This window comes from Cervus canadensis, chromosome 13, assembly GCF_019320065.1.
Source record: "Cervus canadensis isolate Bull #8, Minnesota chromosome 13, ASM1932006v1, whole genome shotgun sequence".
Classification (NCBI taxonomy): domain Eukaryota; kingdom Metazoa; phylum Chordata; class Mammalia; order Artiodactyla; family Cervidae; genus Cervus; species Cervus canadensis.
In genome coordinates, this window is record NC_057398.1 from 73,099,632 (window position 1) to 73,118,705 (window position 19,074).

General features: G+C 49.6%; 1 long non-coding RNA gene across 1 annotated transcript; it reads right to left on the bottom strand.

Moving 5' to 3' along the window:
* Positions 1–819: 819 nt before the first annotated feature.
* On the bottom strand, positions 820–15,032 carry LOC122452215. Its single transcript, XR_006272630.1, has 4 exons — positions 14,993–15,032; positions 14,745–14,840; positions 5,706–5,808; positions 820–2,192 (listed from the first exon to the last, which is right to left on the bottom strand). It is a non-coding gene; the product is annotated as an uncharacterized LOC122452215 (long non-coding RNA).
* Positions 15,033–19,074: the final 4,042 nt, after the last annotated feature.

Below are 19,074 nucleotides of genomic sequence, written 5' to 3' on the forward strand. Positions count from 1 at the left end.
AACAACAGGGAAGGAACACAGCCCCTCTAATCAACAGAAAATTTGATTAAAGATTTACCCTGCCCATCAGAACAAGACCCAGATTCCCCCACAGTCAGTCTCTCCCATCAGGAAGCTTCCACCAGCCTCTTATCAGAGGGCAGACAGAATGAAAACCACAATCACAGAAAACTAGCCAAACTGACCACATGGATCACAGCCTTGTCTAACTCAATGAAACTCTGAGCCATGCCCTGTAGGGCCACCCAAGATGAACGGGTCATGGTGGAGAGTTCTGACAAAACGTGGTCCACTGGAGAAGGGAATGGCAAACCACTTCAGCATTCTTGCCTTGAGAACTCCATGAATAGTATGAAAAGGCAAAAAGATAGGACACTGAAAGATGAACTCCGCAGGTTGGTAGGTGCCCAATATTCTACTGGAGAAGAGTGGAGAAATAGCTCCAGAAAGAAAGAAAAGACAGAGCCAAAGTTAAAACAGCACCCAGTTTTGGATGTGACTGGTGATGGAAGATAAGTCCGATGCTGTAAAGAATAATATTGCATAAGAACGTGGTGTTATAGCCACGCGTTCTGGGAAACAAACTCACTCAGAAGGACAATGCAGATAATGGGGTGCAGTTTGTTACACCGGCGGGCCCAAGGCAGAGTCTCCTCTTAGCCAAGGACCCTAACCAGTTTTTGTGAAAACATTATATACCCTAAGTGTATGTGCCCAAACCCACCTCCCCACATTCCCTGAAACTAATCTGGACAAGGTAAAAGAGAGATAGGATCAAAGTTAACGCATGATTCATGTGTCACAAGACTAGATAAACAGCGGATATTTATCAATAGGCCTGTGGTCATATCCCAATAAACATAATGGAATTTACCACTTTGTTCTGTTACAGAGATAATTAGCATATTCTTTTAGGCAACGGAGAGTCCAAGTACAAGTCCTGAAGCTCTTTTATCCGGGGGGTCTGGTTTCCCATTGGTATGCCATTTCTATAGACACTGGGCACAAAGTTCAGAGTCCATTGGGAGGGTGACCACGCATGTAGCCTAATGTTCTCAGCCTGGCCTAAGACGGAGTCCAGCTCTGTCCGTTTCCTCCTTCATTCCCCACTCTTGATGCTCTTAACTCATATTATGAGCATCATTCATAGGGATATATTGCACCCTGGCTCTCCGACCACCAATTTGGGAGAACATCACAGACCTTTGGGTTACAAAGTTCCTAATACATTGTAAAATGCAGGGTCCACAAGGCAGAACTATCAAGGAAACTATAGCCATGGTAAATACAATTTTCCGTCAATCACCACCCTTCACCCAAGATAGGACCGAAGTCCAGAAAGGAATGTTTTCATTTGATGTTGCTTTTACCTGGTTTTTCACGTCATCTAAAGCAGTCGATACATTGCCAGATAAGTCAGGAATGCATACACAACATTCAACCTTAATTATAGCACAGGTCCCTCCTTAAGCAGCTGTGAATATGTCCAAAGCCATTCTATTATAAGTTACCACTTTTCTCATTTGGATTTGCTCTTCATTTAAGGCTTGGATGGCTTTCATTCTATCTAGGAGAGCCTGTTTTGTGAAATTAGTCAAGGCCTCTACTTTAATCATAATATCTGTTGTCTCTATAGAGGGTATGAATAAGGCAACAATATATTCATACCACTGAAACAAAGATCTTGTCCACCTAGCATGTAAATAAGGTAGATTTACCAGGGCTTGTTGTAGGTTAGGCTTTTGTTACACTGGCATTTATATCAAATGTAACCCTATGACCCAAGTCTATTGACTGTAGGTCTGGCTTACACCCAGAGAGCAGGGAGAGATTATGATAGTGTCCCAGAAAAGAGCAGAGTGGTTTAAAATCTCCTTGGCAGAGTGGTGACAGCCCCCAGGGAAGTCCATCCATCACAGACAGAGGCATAGCCCCACATACCCAACAGTTGGAGGTATTGTGGAAGTTGGCATAGAAATATGCACGTTGATGAGGCCAAGCAGCAGGAGTTGATTGTGTGGTTTCATCCTCAAGGGGCTCATCCAGGATCTTCTTTTCCTTCTTCTTAAGGATGGTCTTAGTCTCTCAAGGGTCAGTGGGGTCCCTCTGTGCAGTCCACTCAGCGTTTTCTGGGTCTGCATGGTATGCTCTCTTCACCCTCGTATGATGGATCCAAGGGGCAATACCTGCAACTTTAAGTGCAGTAGGGGTAGTTAGAATAACAGTATAAGGGCCCTTCCACCGAGGAGCTAGTAAATCAAGTTTCCAATCTTTGACCCATACTTGGTCACCAAGCGTAATCTCATGAATCTGTTCCCCAAGGGGGAACGGCACCCTTTATTGTACAAACTGAGTTACCTGATTTATTACCTTACCCAGTTCCATCTGTTGTGAAATCCTATCCCCCCTTGAAGTGAACTGAAGTGAAGTCACTCAGTCGTGTCCAACTCTTTGCGACCCCGTGGACTGTAGCCTACCAGGCTCCTCCGTCCATGGGACTCTCCAGGCAAGAATACTGGAGTGGGTTACCATTTCATCCCCCCTTATCTGAGGCAAATTTGGTGACATCTGTTTTATTGTGGGAGGGGGCCTCCCATACACAATTTCATGTGGAGAATAGCCTTGGGACTGTGGGATCATCCTGAGTCTGAGCAGAGCCCTCGGAAGCAAGTCCACCCAGGAGCAGTCAGTCTCTATGATCCACTTGGAGAGTCTCTTTAAGTGTCCGGTTGGTTCATTCAACCATCTCAGAACTCTGGGCCTATATGCAGTGTGCAGTTTCCATTTGATGTTTAAAGTGTTGCTTACTTGTTTACTAAATCAGCTACAAAAGCCGGGCCATTGTCTGATCCAATGCTGGTAGGAAATTCATATCTGGGAACTATTTCCCTAGGAAGGTACTGGACTACTTCTGATGCTCTTTCAGTCCAGGTAGGAAAAGCTTCTACCCATCCCAAAGACGTACATACCATGACCAGCAGGTAACGGTAGTGTCAGTGAGGTTTCATTTCAGTGAAGTCCACTCCCAGGTGTTCAAGGGGCAGTGTGTCTTTCAGCTGAATACCCAGAGGTTTTTGTCTGAATACCCTAGAGGCAGCATTAACCTGTGAGCAGGCAGCATGGCCTAGGTGGGTTGCTTGGTGTGTTTGGCTTACCAGAGTGTGTGCCAGCTCCTCCGGTACCAATAATTTGTCACTTGGCAATTCCCACCATCTCTTTTTAGTCTTGATGGCCCCTTCCACTTTGGCTAACCTGACAGCCATTGTCCTTGTTTTATCAGGCTAGTGGCATCAGTATATAGGACCCAATTAGGGTCTGGAAACTTATGTCCTTCTTTAAAACAAACCCCAGATACTTTGCCTCCTCCTTGCAGATCTGTGCCTTCTTCTTCGACACCTGGTAACCTGCTTCCATCAGCAGCTGGAGCAGTGTTTTTTTCCCTTCCCAACATTTTTCCTTGGTCTCGGCAGCCAGCAGCAGGTTATCCCCATATTGTAGGAGCCAACATCTGTACTCTTCCGTATGGAATGAGTCCAGGTCAGAAGCCAAGGCTTCCCCAAAGATGGCTGGGGAATTCTTAAACCCTTGTGGGGGATTCCAGATGAGCTGTTGTTTGGTACTCCTGACCGGATCTTCCCATTCAAAGGCAAAGATGGGCTGTGATGCTGGGGCGAGGCGTATGCAGAAGAAGGCATCCTTGAGATCTAGGCAAGTATAAACTTTAGTCCTCAGTGGGAGGAGGCTAAGTAAGGTATAGGGGTTTGGAACAGTGGGGTGTAAAGTCACAGTAACCATGGTTTACTAGCTTGAGATCTTGTCCAGGCCTATAGTCCTGTCCTCTTTCCTTTTTGACTGGCAGGATTGGCGTATTCCAAGCCGACTGGCACTCTACTAGAACGGCCACTTGTTTCAATCTATTGATGTGGGACAGTATGCCAGCCCGGGCCTCTGTCGGTAGCGAGTACTGGCGCTCTCTAACCGGGATGGTGCCTGGTTTGAGTTCTATTATCACTGGGGCGTGATCTTTAGCCAGCCTGAGGGGAGGGGGGTTATCTTCTGCCCAGACCTCAAGGAATAATTGAGTTAGCTCTCTCTCATGCTCTTCCGGCCCACCCGGTTCTTCCTTCGGAGGTTCATGCAACCTCTACTCATCTTCGGGGGTATTGAGAGAGAGAGCAAATAAGTCATAGTGCCCATCTGGAAGGTGGGCCTCTCCTCAGTGGAGAAAATCACTTGTGCTCCTAGTTTGGAGAGCAAGTCTCTTCCCAACAGGGGTACTGGGCACTCAGGAATGTAGAGGAATTCATGAATCACTTGGTGTCCCCCCATCTGACATTTTCTGGGCTGGCAAAACGATTTAGTCATCTCTTCTCCCGATACCCCAGTTACAGCGGTAGTCTTTGTGGACAGAGGTGCCACAGGTTTTGTTACTACCGACAGTTCTGCTCTTGTATCCACCATGAAGTCAATGTTTTGGTCCCCCACTTTTAAGGTTACCATGGGCTCTCAGGGACCTGATATCTCTGAGCCCCGGCAGCCCTATTTAATTTCCAAGTCAGCAAGCCCCACAACTGTGGGAGCTTCCTCTTCCTTCCTTGCCTTAGGGCATTCATTCTTCCAGTGGCCAAAAGCTCCACACCCGGCACACTGGTTTGGCTGCAACGGGGCCCGGGGCCTCCGTTGGGACCGGCTGAAAGACTGTCCTGTCCCTGGGGCAGAGGAGGTTTTCCGGAGGACCCGAGATAGACTTTCCCAGAGCAGCAACTAGCACTGCAAATCTCTTGTCTGTTTTCTTTCGTTCCCTCCGGCTCTCGGGCAGAGTGCAGTCTCTGCTTAATTCCAACGTCTCCCTCCCCTTCTTGTCAGTACTCACTGGCAGAGGCGGGTATAGCTTGGGCGGTTTGGCTGGAGCCGGATCCTGGAAGTGTTGGCCAGAGGCTTCTGTCACCGGGATCTGAGCCCGCCGAGGTGGCAGCTCTACGAGGTGGCAGCTCTCTCTCTGGGAGAGCTGGCAGAGGAGCAGTGGCTGCTGCAGGAACTTCACCTGGCCCTGGATCGGGCATTAAGGTGGCCTCTAGTCCTGGGGGAGCACTGGGAGGCAGACTCCTCATTATCCAGTGTGGGGGAGGGGTCAGGTCATCCCCGTCCAAATCCTGCCAGATCCCAGAGGGAGAAGGGGGATCGGCGTGTCTTCACCTGCCAGTCAGCATGGCCGAACCAGAACACCACGTGGTCCAAGACTGTTTCTCCCTTAAAGTCCGTTCTGCCTTGGTGAGCTTGATCAGGTGTGAATGAAAACATAGATGGTTAAATATCCCATGTCCCAGGCTGTCTTCGGAAAAGCCAATTCATACTCACTTATGTATCCCCTTCCTTCTAGCCTGACAATTCCAAGGGGATCAAGAATATCACAGCAGACGGGACACCTCCTGGGGGAGGGCAGAATAGGAGCATACAAGGACCAGTTTCCTATCCTAAAAATCCCCTGGCGATCGCTGGTAATAATTTTCCCTGAGAAGGCGTGGACACACCTCCTAAATGACCTTCACAAATTCCCTTCCTAAGCCCTAGCACGCTCGTCGACCTGTGTACCAAGCAATCGTCGCCTGCCTATTCCAGGCTCCTGTGGGTCCCCGCTCCTTCTAGTCCCTCCCGGGGGGTGATCCAGCCCCCTCTTCCACCCTGCCTGGGGGGTTCCTCCTCACCTGAGTGCTCAGTTCCCTTGCTGCCGTCCACCACCTGCTAATGTGAAAGGTCCGGGCGTTGAGAAGCAGAATCCTTCTGGAAGGGTGAGGTGTCTTCCCTGCTCTAGAAAATTCAAGTCACAAGGCCTTGGAGTAGTCACAAATGGGACTTGTGTCCTCAAAGTGAGGGGGTTCCCGGCCCAGACACCAAATGTTGTAGCCACGCGTTCCGGGAAACAAACTCACTCAGAAGGACAATGCAGATAGTGGAGTGCAGTTTATTACACCGGCGGGCCCAAGGCAGAGTCTCCTCTCAGCCGAGGACCCTGACCAGTTTTTGTGAAAACCTTATATACCCTAAGTGTACGTGCCCAAACCCGCCTCCCCAAATTCCCTGAAACTAATCTGGACAAGGTAAAAGAGAGATACGATCAAAGTTAACCCATGATTCATGTGTCACAAGACTAGATAAACAGCGGATATTTATCAATAGGCCTGTGGTCATATCCCAATAAACATAATGGAATTTACCACTTTGTTCTGTTACAGAGATAATTAGCATATTCTTTTAGGCAACGGAGAGTCCAAGTACAAGTCCTGAAGCTCTTTTATCCGGGGGGTCTGGTTTCCCATTGGTATGCCATTTCTATAGACACTGGGCACAAAGTTCAGAGTCCATTGGGAGGGTGACCACGCATGTAGCCTAATGTTCTCAGCATGGCCTAAGTCGGAGTACAGCTCTGTCTGTTTCCTCCTTCAGTGGTGTATTAGGTTCATGAACCAAGGGAAATTAGAGACGGTCAAACAGGAAATGGCAAGAGTAAACATCAACATTTTAGGAATCAGTGAACTAAAATGGACTGAAAGGGCAAATTTAATTCAGATAACTATTTTATCTACTACTATGGGCAAGAATCCCTTAGAAGAAATGGAGTAGCCCTCATAGTCAACAAAGACTCAGAAATGCAGCACCTGGGTGCAGTCTCAAAAATGACAGAATGATCTCTGCCCTTTTCCAAGGCAAACCACTCAATATCACACTAATTTAAATCTATGCCCCAACCACTAATGCCAAACAAGCTGAAGTTGAATGGTTCTATCATGACCTACAAGACCCTCTAGAACTAATACCCAAAAAAGATGTCCTTTTCATCACAGGAGACCGGAATGCGAAAGTAGGAAGTCAAGAGATATATGGAATAACAGGCAAGTTTATCCTTGGAGTACAAAATGAAGTAGGGCAAAGGCTAACAGAGTTTTGCCAAGAGAATGCACTGGTCATAGCAAACACTCTTTCCCAATAACAGGAGAGACCACTCTACACACAGACGTCACCAGATGGCCAACATCGAAATCAGATTGATTATATTCTTTGCAGCCAAAGATGGAGAAGCTCTATACTGTCAGTAAAAGCAAGACTGGGAGCTGACTGTGGCTCAGATCATGAACTCCTTATTGCCAAATTCAGACTTAAATTGAAGAAAGTAGGGAAAACCACTAGACCATTCAGGTATGACCTAAATCAAATCCTTTATGATTACACAGTGGAAGTGACAAATAGAATCAGGGAATAGATTTGATAGAGTGCCTGAAGAAGTACGGATGGAGGTCGTGACTTTGTACAGGAGGCAGTGATCGAGACCACCTCCAAGGAAAAGAAATGCAAAGAGGCAAAATGGCTGTCTGAGGAGGCCTTACAAACAGCTGAGAAAAAAAAGAGAAGCTAAAGGCAAAGGAGAAAAGGAAAGATATTCCCATTTGAATGCAGCATTCCAAAGAATAGCAAGGAGAGATAAGAAAGTCTTCCTCAGTGATCAATGCAAAGAAATAGAGGAAAACAATAGAATGGGAAGAACTAGAGATCTCTTCAAGAAAATTAGAGATACCAAGGGAACATTTCATGCAAAGATGGGCACAATAAGGACAGAAATGGTATGGACCCAACAGAAGCAGAAGATATTAAGAAGAGGTGACAAGAATACACATAAGAATGATACAAAAAAGATCCTCATGACCCAGATAATGATGATGATGTGATGACTCACCTAGAGCCAGGCACTGGAATGCAAAGCCAAGTGGGCCTTAGGAAGTATTACTGCGAACAAAGCTAGTGGAGGTGATGGAATTCCAGTTGAGCTATTTCAAATCCTAAAAGATGATGCTGTGAAAGTGCTGCACTCAATATGCCAGCAAATTTGGAAAACTCAGCAGTGGCCACAGGACTGGAAAAGGTCAGTTTTCATTCCAATACCAAAGAAAGGCAATGCCAAAGAATGTTCAAACTACTGCACAGTTGTACTCATTTCAACATGCTAGCAAAGTAATGCTCAAAATTCTGCAAGCTAGGCTTCAACATTAAGTGAACTGTGAAGTTCCAGATGTTCAAGCTGGATTTAGAAAAGGCAGAGGAACCAGAGATCAAATTGTCAACATCCGTTGGATCATGGAAAATGCAAGAAAGTTTCAGAAAAGCATCTACTTCTGCTTTACTGACTACTAGTTAAAGGCCAAAGCCTTTGACTGTGTGGATCACAACAAACTGTGGAAAATTCTTCAAGAGATGGGAATACCAGACCACCTGACCTGCCTCTTGAGAAATGCATGCAGTTCAAGAAGCAACAGTTAGAACTGGACATGGAACAACAGACTGGTTCCAAATTAGGAAAGGAGTATGTCAAGGCTGTATATTGTCACCCTGCTTATTTATCTTATATGCAGAGTATATCATACAAAATGGCAGACTGGATGAAACACAGCCTGGAATCAAGATTGCCAGGAGAAATATCAATAACCTCAGATATGCAGATGACACCACCCTTTCGGCAGAAAGTGAAGAAGAACTAAAGAGCCTCTTGATGAAAGTGAAAGAGGAGAGTGAAAAATCTGGCTTAAAACTCAACACTCAAAAAACTACGATCATGGCATCTGGGTCCCATCACTTCATGACAAATAGATGGGGAAACAGTGGAAACAGTGTCAGACTTTATTTTCTTGGTCTCCAAAATCACTGCCAATGGTGACTGCAGCCATGTAATTCAAAGATATTTGCTTCTTGGAAGAAAAGCTACGACCAACCTAGACAGCATATTAAAAAGCAAAGACATTACTTTGCTAACAGAGGTCTGTCTAGTCAAGGCTATGTTTTTTCCAGTGGTCATGTATGGATGTAAGAGTTGGACTGTGAAGAAAGCTGAGCACCGAAAACTTGATGCTTTTGAACTTTGGTGTTGGAGAAGACTCTCGAGAGTCCCTTGGACTGCAAGGAGATCCAACCAGTCCATCTTAAAGGAAATCAGTCCTGGGTGTTCATTGGAAGGACTGATGCTGAAGCTAAAACTCCAATACTTTGGCCACCTGATGCAAAGAACTGACTCCTTGGAAACGACCCTGATGCTGGGAAAGAGTGAAGGTAGGATAAGTGAATGACAGAGAATGAGATGGTTGGATGGCATCACTGACTCGATGGACATGAGTTTGAGCAAGCTCCAGAAGTTGGTGATGGACAAGGAAGTCTGGCGTGCTGAGGTTCATGGGGTCACAAAGAGTCGGACATGACTGAGCGACTGAACTGAACTGAGCTGATGGCTCAATAATGTTATCTCTTTGAGCCTCAAATCTCTTATTGTAAAATGGAGTCCTTGCCTACTCCAGAGGTTTCAGTTCAGTTCAGTTCAGTCACTCAGTCATGTCCGACTCTTTGCGACCCCATGAATCGCAGCACACCAGGCCTCCCTGTCCATCACCAACTCCCGGAGTCTACTCAAACTCATGCCCATTGAGTCGGTGATGCCATCTAGCCATGTCATCCTCTGTCGTCCCCTTCTCCTCCCACCCCCAATCCCTTCCAGCATCAGGGTCTTTTCCAATGAGTCAACTCTTCGCATGAGGTGGTCAAAGTAATGGAGTTTCAGCTTCAGCATCAGTCTTTCCAATGAACACCCAGGACTGATTTCCTTTAGGATGGACTGGTTGGATCTCCTTGCAGTCCAAGGGACTCTCGAGAGTCTACTCCAACACCAAAGTTCAAAAGCATCAAGTTTTCGGTGCTCAGCTTTCTTCACAGTCCAACTCTCACATCCATACATGACCACTGGAAAAAACATAGCCTTGACTAGACAGACCTTTGTTAGCAGAGTAATGTCTCTGCTTTTTAATATGCTGTCTAGTTTGGTCATAGCTTTCCTTCCAAGGAGTAAGCGTCTTTTAATTTCTTGGCTGCAGTCACCATCTGCAGTGATTTTGGAGCCCAAAAAAATAAAGTCTGACACTGTTTCCACTGTTTCCCCATCTATTTCCCATGAGGTGATGGGACCAGATGCCATGATGTTAGTTTTCTGAATGTTAAGCTTTAAGCCAACTTTTTCACTTTCCTCTTTCAATTCACTTTCATCAAGAGGCTTTTTAGTTCCTCTTCACTTTCTGCCATAAGGGTGGGGTCATCTGCCTATCTGAGGTTATTGATATTTCTCCTGGCAATCTTGATTACAGCTTGTGCTTCTTCCAGCCCAGTGTTTCTCATGATGTAATCTGCATATAAGTTAAATAAGCAGGGTGACAATATACAGCCTTGACGTACTCCTTTCCCTATTTGGAACCAGTCTGTTGTTCCATGTCCATTTCTAACTGTTGCTTCCTGGCCTGCACATAGGTTTCTCAAGAGGCAGGTCAGGTGGTCTGGTATTCCCATCTCTTTCAGAATTTTCCACAGTTTATTGTGATCCACACAGTCAACGTCTTTGGCATAGTCAATAAAGCAGAAATAGATGTTTTTCTGGAACTCTCTTGCTTTTTCGATGATCCAGTGGATATTGGCAATTTGATCTCTGGTTCCTCTGCCTTTTCCAAAACCAGCTTGAACATCTGGAAGTTCTCGGTTCACATATTGCTGTAGCCTGGCTTGGAGAATTTTGAGCATTACCTTACTAGCGTGTGAGATGAGGGGTCAGTCAAATAAACCCTGGAAGAGTCCATGGTATACAAACTGTAAAATGCTATTCCAGTGCAGGCATTTTAGACTTTGTTGTTCACGCCTCTGTTCCTGTGGTACTTGGTTCATATCTCTGTATGTTCACCATTGTTTCATGGTTGGCCATGCATGTCTCTGTGTCTCTCAATAAACTGAATTTTTGAGGGCAGCGACAGATTTACGTTCAGAGTAAGTGTGAAATAAAGGTGTAATTATCCACATGAAAAATCTCTATTCAGTGAACCCCTACTAGTGCCACACACTTCACCTTCATGTTATCTCTGTTGCCAGAAGAGACTCAGAGAGGTGAGTACCCTGCCCTCAGCCATTCACCAGAGAGTGACAAAACCAGGACGGGAGCTGGCATCTCCCTGCCTCCAAAACCCATGATCTGTCACCAGCCCCAAGCTATCACCTGGTTACCCATCACACAACAAAGTATTTCATGAGCACCTGCTATGTTCTAAGTGCTTTACCAGATGCTAGAGGCATGGAGATGGATAAGGCAGGTGTGCTCTTGTCCACATAGAAGATGGAACCGATACCTCAACAAAGAACTGAGAGGCCCACTCTGACATGCTGGGAGTCCTATCCAGGTTGAGAGAAGGAAGGTCTACCTGAGGCAGGGGCTGCAGAGCTGAGCCCTGAGAAATGAAAAGAAGATGACTTTCAGAAGATCTTGGAGGAAGGGCCAACAAAGAAAACAAGCTGAGGTGTGAATGAGCGGGGAATGTTCTCCAAGTAGCAGGGCAGTGAGTCAGCCTGAAGAGTCATGAGAAAGTAAGAGGTGAGTTAGGAGAGGAAGTCTGGGTCTGCACCAGAGCAGGACCTCAGAGACTGTGGAGAGGAGCGTGGAGACCTTCAGAGGTTTCCCGGTGGAAGAGTGATGTGATCCGATGTATGTTTCACAAAAGACATTATTAGTAGTAGTAGTAGTTTAAATACAATTGGGGTTTGCTAATACTAATTATAACAATGTTTTAAAAAACATGTTTAGAAGACAAGAGACAGAGGTAAAAAGTAGGGCATAGGGACGATGGTTCTGCAAATGATTTTTGCAGGTGTTTCCCTGCATCTGAAGTCCAGCAGAATTAAGCCTCATTTATTTTATATATAATAATAATGGGCTGTAAATGGGAAAGAACTAAATAGATTTTCAGAGCTCTGCTGTGAGAGGGATCAGATTTCTTCCCCTTTCTCTTCCCACTCCCAAGGAGAGAGGTGGCCCAGCACCCCAGGGCTGAGGGGATCCACCTGCTGCTGTCTGGAGCAGGGTTATCTGTTTAGTAGCAGCTTCCCTGGTGGCTCAGATGGTAAAGAATCTGCCTGCAATGCAGGAGACCCTGGTAGCAGTCTGGAGAATGCTTAAGACCATTCCCTTCTCCCCAGGAGCAAGGCTCTTAAGTTCTAGATACAGTTCAGTCTTGGCCAGATTGTGGCCTGGGAGTCACGGTTCTTATTGTACAGCCTTGGCTGTCCTCTGGGAAGCAGGCAGACAAGCCCAGCCTCATCCCTGCTCTACTGCTGTGAATTTGTGAGGCAAAAGCCGATCCCACAGAGTAGGAACTACAGAAAGGGGAGACAGAAAGCAGAGGCCTCAGATGTCTGCACTGCCTGTCTTCTGCTCCCCACCCCCTTTTCCATGCTCCTACCCTGTCCTCTTCAAGAAGCAGAAGAAAATTCATGTTGAGGTTTGACAGAAAACAACAAAATGCTATAAAGCAATTATCCTTCGATTAAAAATTAAATAAATTTAAATTTAAAAAAAAGAAGAGGAAGCAAGAGAAAGAAAACTCCAAGAAAGAAGAACTTGTAAGAAGCAAAACAGATCGAATTTGAACATTTCTGGACAACTGAGCAATCTCACCCATGCAAATTACATCGGATTATGCTAATTGTGGTGTAGATCACTACACTGTCACATTTCCTCTTCTACTTCCAACCTCAGCTTTTTGTACCCTAGAGGTGTTTGGGCGGAGGGCATCCTGGCAGAACCCCTGCTTCTGGTGCAAAGTTGATTGCAAAACAGAGTTGAGTTTTCCAACCCCTCCCACTCCCAGAACTGCAGATTTCTTCCTTCAGTTCTGCTTCCCTCCACTCTGGCCACAAGGCCTCTCCCAAAGGGACCTGGGGAAAGCCTTTACCCATGTCTACCCCACCAAGACACTCTTTGTCCTAGTGCCTGGACAGAATATTTATGTACTGTATTTAGAGACGATGTGGCAAGTTTGAAGGAGGGAAGGGTTTAAAATAGACTCATGCAAATAGAACTCCTCTATGCTAATGATATGTAAATACCACTCTTTTTTTTTCTTGGCCCCCTGGAGTCAAGAAATGACTTGTCTATGTGCAGTGGACCAAAAAGAGACCCAGAGAGAGAGCTAGAGAGCAGGACAGTAAGAGAGAGTGGCCTGAGAACCCTGGCTTACACGCCACCCACGCACCCACACACACACACTCACACACACCGTACCCACTATCACCACCTCCCTGCCCAGCCTAGACTCATCTGAGCCCTGGGCAAAGGATGCAGACAAGGCTGCCCAGGCCTTCAGGAGGAGGAACAGGGCTCAGACGGGGGTGGGTGGGGGCAGGGGGGTGGAGAATCACCTGGGTTCTGAGCTTCCAGGACAGGTGCTTCCCCTTCCTCCCCGCCAGGAGTGCCTCTCACCGCCTCCCTCCACCTGTGGAGAGACTGTCTTTCTCTGCTATTATCTCCTACATTTGCTGGTAAATGACAACACCCTCCACAGCGGCCCGCCCAGCACTTGAACCCCTTCTGGCCAGGCGGCTTGCCCGAGGATTAGCTCCTCTTTGGAGAGTCCACAATAGCCCTCCACATCCTTTGTGCCTCTGTTTGCTGCAAATATTGAAGCTCTCTCCTGAAACTCATTACAGGCCATCAGGACAAAGGCTTTCCACGGGTCTCCAGGACAGAGCCAGCACCAGGATGCTCCTCAATATTGTACCTGCTGCCTCACCTGCCACTTCTTCTCCAGTTACCCCTGAAGGGAAATGACCCACATTCACACCAGCCATCTCTGCTCCAAGGCGGTGGGCAGGCGGAGGCCATGATGCCCACTTCCAGGCTTGCCCATCTGAAGGGAAGGGCAGGGCTGGGCATTCTGGGGGCCAACAGGGGTCACAGGTAGTTGGGAGATGGAAGGATCCAGGGTGAGGGAAATGGATGGAGCCGAGGACACAGCAGCAGGTGCACTAAGCGCTCACTTCCCATCAGGCCTTCTTCACCTCGGCCTGGAACATTCCTCTCTTCCTCTCCTCAGCCTCACTTTCAGGGGCTGGTTTTATTTATCCATCTGGTCTCACCCCGGACTTTGCCTCATCACCTCCTCCAGGAAGCCTCCCCTGCTTCCCAAATTTAGGTGTCCTTCCTCGGTGCTCACACCGGGTATTGTAGCTGCTTGCTCACCCTCTGCTTCCCTCCTCCCTCTGACACCCAGGCCTCCGAGGTCCCAAGGCAGCTCGTCATTGCACCTCACGTCACACAGCCCTTAGAGCGTGGTGAGTGAATACGGCTGAGCAAATGAACGACTGAATGAATTCAATCAGGTGTGGGCTATGCTTGGTCCTGAGTCCTCGGAGTTCTGCTTTAGCGCCACGAGGGGGCCTGGGGAGGAAAGGACCAAGACTCTCTTGCTGCCTTCTGTGGAGACTCCTCTGTTTACTGAAGACCACGGGACTGAGTCTACCGACCAGGAGACGCTGGGTGAGTCTCTGATCTCAGAGCCTCCATCCCCTCTCCTGGCAAATGGGAAAAATGCCATTGGGAAGGTGAAGCGGGACAAGGCACCAAACACAGCCCCTGGCGCCTGAGCGTCACCCGGGGGAGGAAGGGGACGTGAGACCCTGGCTTGGGGCCGGGGAGGGGCCTGGTGGGGACCACCTCACGAGAGGAAACAAGGGCTCTTCAGGTCGGCGCCAGAGGTCACTCTGGACTAGGGGCCGGGCTGGAGACGAGGAGCCTGCCCGCGGGTCGGGGGCAGCATGTGCGTCTCTGGGACTGGGCCCGTCGGGAGGCAACCCCGGAGCCTGAGAGTCAGCCCGCTCTGCTCCTCCACCTGCCCTTGGCTCACCCGCTTCCTGTGCGCGAGGGGCCTGGTCAGGCGGCAGGGGCTGAGTGCAGCCCCTTCGTGGGCAAGTTATGCATTGCTCTTTGCTCCGAGTTCCTCCTGTGTGAAGCAGAGACAGTGACAGAGCCACCTCACAGGCCGGCTGAGGAGCCTGGACGAGACGACTGCAGACCCTGAGCCCTGCTGGCAGCACCTCACAGGCGCCCCAGAAACACAGCCGCTGTTCCTGCCTGGCCCTGTCTCACCCTCACCTTGCCTCGCGGGAGCCCAGAGGTCATCCTCCCATTTCACAGAAGGCGATCCCAGAGCAGTTCCGGAACTTACGAAAAGCTACCAGTGACTCAGGGAAGGTTGGACCAAGACCTGGGGTGCCCCAGTTTCCACTCCCATTTCCTCGTGGCTTGGAACGTGACTCACTCTCGCGTTACTTCGTGTGTATAAATCCAGGCCACCCCGTGGGTAACAACAGAGGTTTCGCCTGTGTCTCTTACCCCCTTGGTCGTGCTGAGAAAGCTTCAAAAATAAACAGTGAGATGGCCCACATACTGAGAGAAGGACCGCAAAGCAGAAACAGTTCCCTAATCCCCTCGGGCTCCTCAGAGAAGCTGACCAAGGCTGTCTGGGAGCCCAGACGTCCAGAGGTGGACAGCAATACCCAGGTGACTGGCAGCTGCAGGAGGGTTCCTGACAGGCCTGGCAAGCAGGGCCAGGGGCACTGGTTCCGACACAGGACTGCCAGGCGCGGGGGCAGCCTGGGCTGCTCACTTGCCGACAGACCTTTAGTCATATGGAAGGAGGCTTCTGTGGAAGTGTGGCGACATGCTGGAGAGCCGGCAGCCAGTCAGCTCTCTGGCTGTTTCCCTACAGGAGCTGGGGGCAGCTGTCAGGAGACGGGGCCTGCCACCCAGGAGTCCGCCCTCGATGCGGTTGCTTCACAAGGAGAAAGGCTTTGCAGACAGAAGGGACTCTCTCCCCAACCTCGTGAACGAGGGCCGCCTCGTTCAAGGTTTTTACCCTTTGCAGAGCAAGGGCCAGGCTCACAGGAAACACCAAAACATACCCGGGGAACGACTGCATGAACTGTCCTCAAAAAACACCAGGATGGAGCCTTTCACGGCCTCTTCCTGGACTGTGTCAGGCCCTCAGGAGTCCGGTCCTCTCATCTCACTCCAGACCTTGAAGCTGCCACTGAATCTCCGATTGTTGGGTCAAGAGTCTTATAAATAAGCCTCTCCAAGCTCTTGGATGGTGATAAGGTGCCCCCTCAGCCTTTTCTGGAATAAGTAATCCTAAAAATATCTTTCATCACTTCCTTGGCTCTCTGCTTGGCCCATCTCCAAGCCCTTCCTCAGATTTCCTGCTTGGACCCAAAGCCGCGCATTCCTCTGCCGGGAGAGAGCTCTCGTGTGAAGAAGCCTGAGGCGGGGGGTGGGTACCCGGAGGTGAGCAATCTTCCGCTTCAAGGGCCCGCAGCCAGGGCACTGCCTCCCCGCCTGGTCTCTGAAACTCTGCTCATTCAAACAGTCTTATCTTAGCACCGCCAACCCGGACTCCTTCCCGGAATCCCGGGAGACGACCCCTTCCGTGCAGGGTGCAGTGTGATGAGCTCAGGCCCTGGATCTTTCCCTTCACCATTCCTCAGCACTCCTCGAGGAAGCCTATTCAGAACGCTGATTCCCAAGCCCCGTCCTCAGTGATTCCAAGGATCTGGGGTGAGACGCAGCCAGCTCCATTTTAGCAAGCCCCCCAGATGCTGATGGCCCAGGAATACCGCTCATGGACCATCTCCCCAGGAGACCAAAGGGCTGACTGAGAGATGGGTGGCTCCTACAAGAAGCGCAGACCTGGTCTTGTTGCTCATGCCAGGCATGAGGCAAATGGTGAGGTGGGGGCCGGATAGCAAGCAGGACCTTGGAGCTGGTCCTGGCGGTGGAAGGTGAAACCCTCTCCCAGGTTTCCCCCAGCCGGGGCCCAGAGCATCAGGAAGCCAGCGGAGGCAGGAGCAGGAAGGCCCCCAAGAAGAGAGGCCATGCAGCCTCTGCAGCGACAGAGGCTTTCCTCCGTCCAGGGCAGCGAGCGGGCAGAGGCTGCTTGCTGGGTGCTGGGGGAGGATGGAGCAATGGTCTACCTCCACCCCGAGTGCGTGGCCCCTCGGTGACCTGTGAGCCTGTCCAGTCTCTGCCTCCCCGCCCTTTGGCGTCGTTCTGGCCCCTGAAACTGACGGCCCAGCTCAAGGTTCCTGAGCTTCCTGACACCACCCGTCAGGTCCCACCCACAGAGGAGCGGCAAACACCCCCGTCACCCCAGCACAGTCCCGCAGGCCCAGTCCACCCTGGATTCTGTGCGGCTCTGTGCAGACCCACCACACCCCAGGGGAGCTGCTGCCTCCCGGGCAGCCTGGTTGATTTAGAGTTGAGCTAGGGCAGCCTCCAGGCATGTCTGAGCCCCAGTTTCTTCATCTGTAAAGTGGGGTTGATAATCCCCACCTCCAGAGTGCCCTTGAGGATGCTGTGAGTGCTTGATCAGTCAAAGGCGTGCACGGTTGACCCGATGTCCCTGTCTCAGCTGGCCTGGCCTTGTCCTCAGACACCCGATCTCCGCACCACGCCCACATGCTCCCTCCACACACCCAAACCCTGATCATCTCTCTAAGCCCGCAGAGTCCAGCCTGCTCCCACATCAGGGTTCCTTGTCAGTCTTCTCTTATCACCTAGACCCCATGCACCCCAAGAGCAAACTCTACAGTCTACCTGTTTGAGCCCAGCCTTAAATAATCAGGTTCCAAAGAAGCCAAAAATGTCATAAAAGACACATCACACACGCCATTCCCAAATCCATCCCTCTCTAGGAACTTGAAAACTAGCTGAGGATTTTCTAGTGCCACGTGATATCATGGTGGCCCAGCACAGAAATTCAGGGTTGGGGGCCAGTGAATGGCCTGCCAATCAGTGGTCACCAGATTGAACCAGGGGCTCCCACATTGCAGGCAGATTCTTTCCCAGTTGAGCTACCAGGGAAGCCCTTCAAAATTCCTATTCAGGGGCTTTGGCGAAAGAAAGAGACCCTCCCTGGTCATGCTGGCTGCTGGCAGAGACCTTTGTGCTCACATCCAAATGGTGGTATGAGGACCCAGGGCATTTAACTTTTCAGCGCATATAGAAGTCTATGGTTAGAAGCGATCTTAGGGACTATCTGGTCCCATGTCCCTTCCTACCTCCACTTCACAGAAAGTCCCAAGGTCACCTCAGGAGACAAGGACAGAGCTAAAAAGTCTCGATTTCCTAGCACTCTGATCTTACTCTGAACTCCACTGGGAGGGATACAGGCTAAAGAGCTACAAAATGTACAAAGCACTCTCACATTCATATTCCATTTAGTCTCCTCTAACCTTTGAGGTAGAGCTTCCCAGGTGGTGTTCGTGGTAAAGAACCCGCCTGCCAATGCAGGAGACATGAGAGATACAGATTCAATCCCTGGGTGGGGAAAGTCCCCTGGAGGAGGGCTTGGTAACCCAACCCAGTATTCTTGCCTGGAGAATCCTGTGGACAGGGGAGCCTGGTGGGCTACAGTACATGGGGTTCCAAAGAGTCAGACACGACTGAAGTGACTTAGTACGCACGCATGCAGCCTGTGAGGCAGGTATAATTAGTAGCATTCTAATTTTGATATTGTGGAGGGAGGCTCAGAGGGGTTGGGGTACCTGCCTGAGGTCACACAGCTGACGCGTTTGGAGCTCTGGCCTCGGAGCCCATCACACCAGGCTCGTTAGAGACCCGAGCTCGCTGTGTCTCCTGGGCATAAGGGGAAAGGGCCCTCGGCCTCCTACGTGGGAGTAGGGGAGAGGCCACTGCAGGCGGTGGGAGGAAACCTCACTCCTCAAATTTCTAACCTTCACAATATCTCGAGAAGACCGTTCCCAAAGTTACACAACCACTGTAAACCAGTGGTAGCTCTTGGAACCAGGCAACGTGGAGATGTGCTGTTCTTGGCTGGTTTCTGTAGCCTTCCGCCTGTGCATAAAAGGCCCACGGTGGGGACAGCTTCTGTGACCCAGAACCACTGACTCACTCACTCACTTATTCAACACAGAACTACTGAGCACCAACCACAGGCCAGGCAGGGTGCTAGGCACGGAGGCCGATCAAGCGACAAGGACAGTCAGCAGAGTCAGAAGGGACAGGGCTGCTACTGGGGCTAGGGTCCTCACTGGCCTTCATCTCTTGGCCGCCAACCTGTATAATCTATATTCTAGTTGGGGGGCGGGGGTCGGCGGGGAATAGACACATCAACTAGGACTTGAATATTCACCATGGTAGGTGCTCTGATAAGGCTC